Raw genomic sequence first — 7,765 nt, forward strand, 5'->3', positions numbered from 1 at the left:
CTCTGCTGCCCCATCTCCAGGCTGGGGATGACCCTTGTGCTCAGGAGGAGGAGGAGGATGAGGAGGAGAGAAAGTCTGAGTGTGGCCTCGGCAGCTCCCTGCCAGGAGGAGATAACACACTGTGGGGAGCTGAAAGAGGAGGGAGAGAGCTCCTGTCCAACATGAGTGCTGGTATTTATTATTTATTTTGAGCAAGCCGAACGCTTTGCAGAGAACACACAGCCGAGCACGTGAGGGGCGTAAAGAGCGGCACGAACACCAGCAGGGAAAAGTCTTTCGCAGCTCAGTGATAAACCGAAGGGATATTTCTGTCCTGAGTCAGTCTCTGCCATGAATTATGCATGCTGGCCTCCCAGAAACACGGGGTAATCAGGAATACACCGTGCCCGTGGTGAACACAATGCTTGTTGCTGTAATAGAGCTAAAGACCATCCCCAGCCACTCTTACTATTAAAGCTAAGAAATGTGCGGCGTTTTCCCACTCAGCCACCACTTTAACTCCAATGCTCTGCTATTCCCCAAACACTAATGAAAGTGTTTAGAGTGAGCCAGAGTTTGTGCACGCAGAGGAAAGGCTGCTGGATCAGATGTGGGATGGTTCTCCCTGTGGCTGCAGGGTTTGGAGCTAGTTCAGGTACCTGGTGGGGTTCTCTGGTGAGTTCCTCCCCTGAGGGTTCACTCACAGAGCGAATTCACTCCAGAACCAAGGAACTCCCTGTCCTCTGAGTGCCCCATGCTCAGCCAGGCTGGCAGGGAGTGGAGATCAATCCCAGAGGATGATCTGTGCCTGTCCCAGGTGCTGGTGCTGCAGGGACAGGTGCCACAGCCTGGTGGGGTGAGCTCAGGGCTGCATCACCCCTCTCTGCCTCTGTTTCACTTCCCTTGTTTTTTGTCCATGTCAACCAAAGTCCCGCAAAATTTGGATTTGGTGATTTTGGAGGTCTTTTCCAAGCTAAATGGTTCTGTGATTCCCTGATTTTGTAACCTTTGGGACAAAATTCCACCACAATGTGGTTTTCAGTCAGCTGGAGCATGTGGAGCAGGTCGCCATGGATTTTGGAGAAGTGTTGTTTTGGAAATAGAAATGGTGGGACTGCTGCAGGAATACCTGCTGGGCCCTCTGCCCACCTTGAGCAGGAGAAGACAAAGTGTGTCCTGCACAATTTCTGTCCTTTCCAGCCTCGATCTGCTCCCAACATGCTCTAGAATACCCACATGAAGTAGAACATTCTCTCAGTCTGGGTGGTGCTCATCCAGCACGTTGCCTTTAATTCAGTAAAAAACAGCAGAGGATTGAATTGAAGATGATTCAGAATTCCCACTTCCTTTCCCCTGAACAGACCAAGGAATGTGTTTTCATTCATCGTATACTCAGTTCAAAGCATCATTTACTGCTAAAGGATCGAGCAAATATAATTTAAAGTTCCACTGTGCATGTGGCAGATTTAATTAGTGTACTTGGGAGCTCGAAGTTACTCAGGAAGTATTTGTTTGCATAAAACCAGGCTATGTCTGCAATTTAAACTGGAATAAAGTAATGCAGTTATGGAGGATTTAATGAGTTGTTGCATAAACACCATCCTGGATGGGGAATTAGATTAGGAAATAAAACTGGGTTAGGAAGTGCACCCAAATCCAGCCTGCCACATCTTCCTGCCCACAGAGGCTGTTAATGCCATTCAGTTAACGTGGATGTAATTGTGTGGCTGTGGGAGCAGCTGCAGTGAAGATCCCTTGTGCTTGTTATCCCATCTGTGGATCCACTGGAGCATCACCGCCGTGGCTGGAAGTGACAGTGGTGAGGGCACTGATGGGATCAGGCCAGCTCCTTGGCAGCAGGAGAGCCTCTCAGGTAACTTCACCCCTCGTGGGGTGTGGGAAGTTTGTGCTAAAACACCGCAGTGTTTCGTGCAGAATTGTCAGGAAAGGGTCTCACCTGGGAGGGTGAGGCAGTGACGGGTCTGGTGTCCTTTCATACCAGTCTGTCCACCCCGCTCAGAGGCTGGGCTGCTGGCAGCCTGCTCACTGCCTGTCTGTGGAGCTGGTGAGGATTCAGGCAGATATGATGCCACAGCCCAGATTTGAGTGAGGAGCAGAGGAAATGCTCAGAAGGCCCGTGGGGAGCGGGGCTCAGCGGCCGTGGGTGGGGTGAGTGATGCTCCCCCATCCCCGGGAAGAACCCACAGGTATTGATTGGAACCAACAGGAATGGCAGGGGGATGGTTCTCTCCCCACTCCCCAGCGGAATTTCCATCCTGCACTTCCCATTTAAACCCCGTTATCTCATACAGCCCAGAGCCCCCGTGATGAATCTGGGGGAGTGAACTCTTTTTTCCGACATGGGAAGTTCAGTTGTTACCTGGTACCTCTGGAGGTCACTATAACAAAGAAAAATACAGAGACTGGAAGAGGTTTTTAAGGTTTTTATTTGACTATTTGCTCTCGAAGTTATATTTTTGTCTCACAGCACGTGCATGTGTGAAATCTGATCAATTAATGCGGGGGTTTTAATGAATTTCTCGGTGGAAAGTTCTTGATCCTGCAAGATTTTGATTCATCTGTCTGTCCTTCCTGTTCCCTACAGCAGTCATTGCCTGCTGTGCCTTCCCAGTTTGAAGGATTTCCCACTGGTCAGAAGTGGAAGATCTAAGCTGGCACTCCACATCCTGCTGATCTGTGCAGACCCCCCAAAACTCTGAGCTTTCCCTGAGGTGTGAGGAGGATTTGATGTAATTTAATGTTTCTAACCCTGATGCCAGAACTGCAACGTGCTGTTCTTAAGAGACATAGTTTTAAATGGGAATGGTTTTAAGGCAAATTAACTCAAGTAGTGCCTAATCACATGTCCAGCAGGTCATGTTCCACCACTGGGATATCAGCTGGTCCCTCTTAATAAAGCAAAAAGCTTTATTAAATAATTACTAATAAAGGTGACAAACTGCAGTGGAATTTAACAACTGCTAATTGTCTTTTCTCTTTTTTTTGTAATATGCACCAAACTAAGAAAGGACCCCAAATACTCTCAGCATTCTGTTTCTTTAATGCTATATAAATATCTCTACAAAGAGAATTTCTGTTAATGCAACCATTTCAAACATCTTTTGTCTGAAAGAAAGATGCTGATGGAGACATTTCCACTGGTTTCTGCTCAACAGGTTCTTAGTCCTTGCTGGTAGAGGTGGATGCTCATATCAGCCGTTTCACACCCTGTGTTGAGTCTTTATTTCAGAGCAGACAATTGCAGCATCACTCAGAAGACGTTATTTGGGAACTTTCCAGGAGAAATAAGAATTTTTCATCCTGGTGATATGCAGCATGACCTTCAACTCCGAACACCCTAAAATAAAGTTTGTCTGAACTTTCCCATTGATGTATGGAGGCTGCAGGATAAAGCCTGAAGGTTCCTCCTGCTTAGGAAGCTTGTGCTCTCCAGTTATTTATCACCTGGAAAGTACAATGTCTGTTCCCTGATATGTCAGGATAGAGACACTATTTTTTGTTTGATGGCACAGCTTGACTTTTCAATGACTAAAATTTACATCGCGGGGTTTCAATCATCTGAGCTAGTTCTTAGCCAAACTTCAAATGCCTTTGATAGCTGCCCATGGGTTAACTGCTCTGAGGAGTCTCAAAACTGTTGGTATTGTTAAACAGACAACATATTTTTCTTTTGATTAGACACCGAGGCCAGCAGCACTGTCTGCTGTGCAGAGTTATCTGAGCAGTCTTCTCAAGTGCTGCAAGTTTACCCTTGAATATGACAGATATAAACCACCTTTTCTGTGTCTGTGTATCTTTCAGTCAAGTGATTGATCTGCCACATTAGTGCGAGCTCCAGCTTTGTCACCCTGGCACTTGCAGGCTGAGCTATATATTCTGCAAGGGGAGACTGCCAAGGACAATCCTAGGATGGAGTAATCACCAGAAGAAACCTTTGCATCATTTGCAAATATATGAATTTGGTTTGTATACTAAGAGGCACAGAATGTCCCTAACAGAAATTGTTTTCAAGGACGAGCACAGAGCCCAGAGAAAACGCTTCCAGCCTCAGTCACATCACTAAACATCTTCAGTGGGCAGCAACTTTTCAGAGGTGCTACCAACCAGCTGGTTAAAAACCTCTGCTGATCTTACTTCAACAGATCTGTAAGGACATAAAGGAAGGACACGAGGAACACGGTACGAGCTGCGTTTCATAAGTTTCCTTTAAATTAATTTTTGGAAATGAACGCCAAAAAAAAGATGAAGATACATTGCAGAAGTGGGACAGCGCATGGCAAATTCAATCACTTTATTCAGGACACGGATAATTCCTAATGGCAGTAGGCAGAAGAGCAAGGCCCTATCAATTAGTGCCAATCAGGTGTTAAGGGTAGCTTCTGTTCCAGAGTAAATGTGGGCAGGAAATGACGCTGCCTCCTTCGTTTTGCTGGAGGAGCAGCATCTTCTCGGTGCTGTCTTGTGCAAGAGTCCAGCAGGAAGGAGCCCATCGTGTCACCCCTTGGGGCTGAGCTTCCTGAATTTCGAGGGCTTTAAGTGCGAAGTAACTTCCTTTGGTGAGAGCAGGCACAGCACAGAGTGAACAGGACACATTCAGTGGGGGAGAGGGTGGCTCTTGCTCTGCCTCGCAATCACTCCGTGCAAAAAAAAAAAAAAAAAAGAAGGAAAAAAGAGCTCAATAAGAGTTAAACAATGGTTCTTAACACCTGCAAAGTTAGGACACTGTAAATAGCAATTATAACTTAAAAAGGGTGGGTTTACAGCGGCTTTGGAAAGTGGTTTTTTTTTTTTTTTTTTTTTTTTGGAAATGAACATTTAAGAGAAGCGGAACGTGTTGCATGGTAATGGAAATGGAATTTTGTACAAAAATCAGCACCTGTGACCTGATGAACTGGGCAGCAGCAGACCCAGGGCTTCCCTCAGTCCTGCCCATGCAGAGCCTGCTGCAGGCACGACTGTGACATTCCTTCGGGATTTGGGACCTTTCCTCTCTGAGCCTGTGTGCGACATTGACCCGTGGGGAACTCAGCAGAGTTCTGTCAGATGGAGCTGGGGAGAAAAGATCCCTTGGAAGTTTGAATGGCAGCTGCCAAATGTGCACCTGAGACCAACCTCTGTTTAATTTGCCTCAAGAGATGAGAGATTCCTCGGTGACATTTAGTTCTTTCTCCAGAGGTGTAGAGGTGAGGGGTTCTGGAGACCACTTCTCTGAAGTGCTACAGAATAAGTATTCAGTTCTCTTTTCTCCTAAGAGACTCGGGGCATCTTGTTGAAATACCAAGGAGAGAAAGGTAGAAAGACATAAAAAGGTCATTAGAAGAATTTAAGAAAGTGGCATTTAGCAGATGTAACGGCCCCACGATGGCTGCAGTGCCAGCCACTAATTGTGGCTCAGAAAGATCACCAGGAACGGTTTTCAGAGGAATTTTAGAGAAATGTTCCAAGTCTCATTTGTCAATGGACTTTATTAAGGAGCTGTTGATAGAAAGCAACACATCCCTCTTCACTGCAGGATGGCTGGAGCAAGGGATCTCCTTGAAGTTCCTACAGGAATTGCAAACACCAACAGGTTGTAGCTCCCAGCTCAGTTTTGGGCACTCTCAGTGGGGATGTTGGGTCCTGCCCTGTTCCTGACATCCTGAAAGAGTGAAAAGCAGGACATTTCCTGCCGTGGAATCACTGAATTGTGGAATGGCCTGGGTTGGAAGGGGAATTAAAGATCATGCAATTGCACCCCCCTGACACCTTCCACTAGAACAGGTTGCTGAGACTCCCCTCCAACGTGGCCTTGAACACTCCTAGGGATGGGGCAGTTCCTGCAAAAATGGAGATTTGCTGGTTCCAGGGTTGTGTTTATTTGCTTTCAGAATAATCTCACTGTTGAACTTTTTTTAAAGAAGCCAAACAGGTATTAAAAGAAATTTGGTTGGTGTTTTTTGTCTGGGTTTTTTTTATTATTATTTTATTTTTAAATTGGTATTTTAGTATGAACATCCCCCACCCCATACCGAGTCCAGACTCTCTATCCAGGGGTGAATATTCCCATACAGGATTATTCCCTGGTGCTGGTGTTCCGACTGGCTGGAAGGAAACCTTGTTAAGAGCATTTTCCCCCAGTTCCTCCAGCTCTCCTCGTTGCCTTGTTTGATGTGGGCAATCTGATATGAAGGCAAACGCACCTTCAAGTGCTCAGGAAGTGCCAGGATCTACGGAGATAATGAATTAAAACGCTGCCATGGAGCTCGTTCCACCTCTGATGTGCATGTTTAATTATGTGACAGGTTTTGATAGAAAGTACAATGTTTAAGTGTCTGTAAATTCCAAGCATCCGGTTTGATGAACTGATCTTTATGTATTCCTGCCTCATAAATGGCTTTGAATGCACTTCTAACAAGAGACTGGATTAGGCATAATAGGACAGGGACAGCACGGGGAGAACGTTTCAATTGGCATCTAAAAGGCATCAGTTTCTGTGTGGGGTGAGAGCGTGAAAGTGCCTTTTAGAATAACCCGTGAAAAATGCAGGAGATGAGTTAAATGTGAGCCCAGGAGGAAGGTCTTGAAGATTGTGCTTGCAGCAAAAATGTGATCAATGGGGAGCAGAGAGCGAAACAATGCGGGGCTGCCGGCGAAGTAGGTCACCCGTTAACGAGGCACTGACTCACGCAGAGGGAGAATTTAATTTTTAAACACCAAATCCTGCATTTGCCTGAAATGAAACGTATCGAGAAATTTAGCGGCTGGACAAATAAGAAAGAAAGAAAGAAAGGAAAAAAAATGTTTACGTTTCATTCTGCTGCGTTCGGGTTTTATTAGATTTACTTATAGAGTGATTTAATAACTTTTAATGTTTAAGTCTTGATTAGATGTGACTCTTTTGTGTTGCTGCTGTTCCTGCAGCTCGGGACTTCCATGAACCAGGAGATGTTGAATGGTGGTGGCTGTTGCAGGCATAAAGCTGTGCATTCCTTCCACTTATGCTATGGGATGGTGGCAAATTCAAGTTCTTTGTGTGCTGTCTGTTCACAGAAATAACACAAAAATATATGTGTGGGTATGGAAAAGCATGAGGTACCAAACCTTTGAGAAAGCAGCTGCTGCTGGTGTATCCTTTACGTAACTCCAGGGCTGTATAAAGTGTCAGTAAAGTGACATAATTCAGATCAAGGCTTTCCCAGCATGTTGGCTCTCCATGAACGGCCCATAATTTAACACGTTGCTGTTCCTCCAAGAGCAGCTCCACATTTACTTGAACTCCTTCCTGTTGTAATTAGTATTTTATCTTATTGATTAATGGAGAAGGATCTGTAAGGCCAGTCTTAAAACCATTTAGCAGTAAAACACTGTGCAATAATAGTGTCTCTATAATCCCTTTAGCAATGACACAGAGGAGTTATTATTTCTTCTCAGGTGTCCACACTGGATTTATGTTAATGAGAGGGAAATTCCTTGTGGGTCAGTGTGGTCACAGGCTGCAGTTTTGGAGTCCCAGACCTGAGCAGCTGAGCTGTGTGCAGCCAAGGCTCAGAGAGTTGAATAAACACTGATAAACCACTAATTTATAATATTTAACCCTTCTGCCTTCTTTCATCTGCCACACTTTTTTGTTAGTAGAAAAATATCCTGTTTCACGCCCATAAATTTTCCGCAGAGCAAAAATATTTTCGATGGTGTTATTTTTAATTGCTGCATTTGCTGGAGAGCAGAGGGAAAGGGAAAAGGGAAGGGAAAAGGGAAGGGAAAAGGGAAGGGAAAAGGGAAGGGA

This window comes from Sylvia atricapilla, chromosome 24 (genome assembly GCF_009819655.1).
Source record: "Sylvia atricapilla isolate bSylAtr1 chromosome 24, bSylAtr1.pri, whole genome shotgun sequence".
In the NCBI taxonomy this organism is placed as follows: Eukaryota; Metazoa; Chordata; class Aves; order Passeriformes; family Sylviidae; genus Sylvia; species Sylvia atricapilla.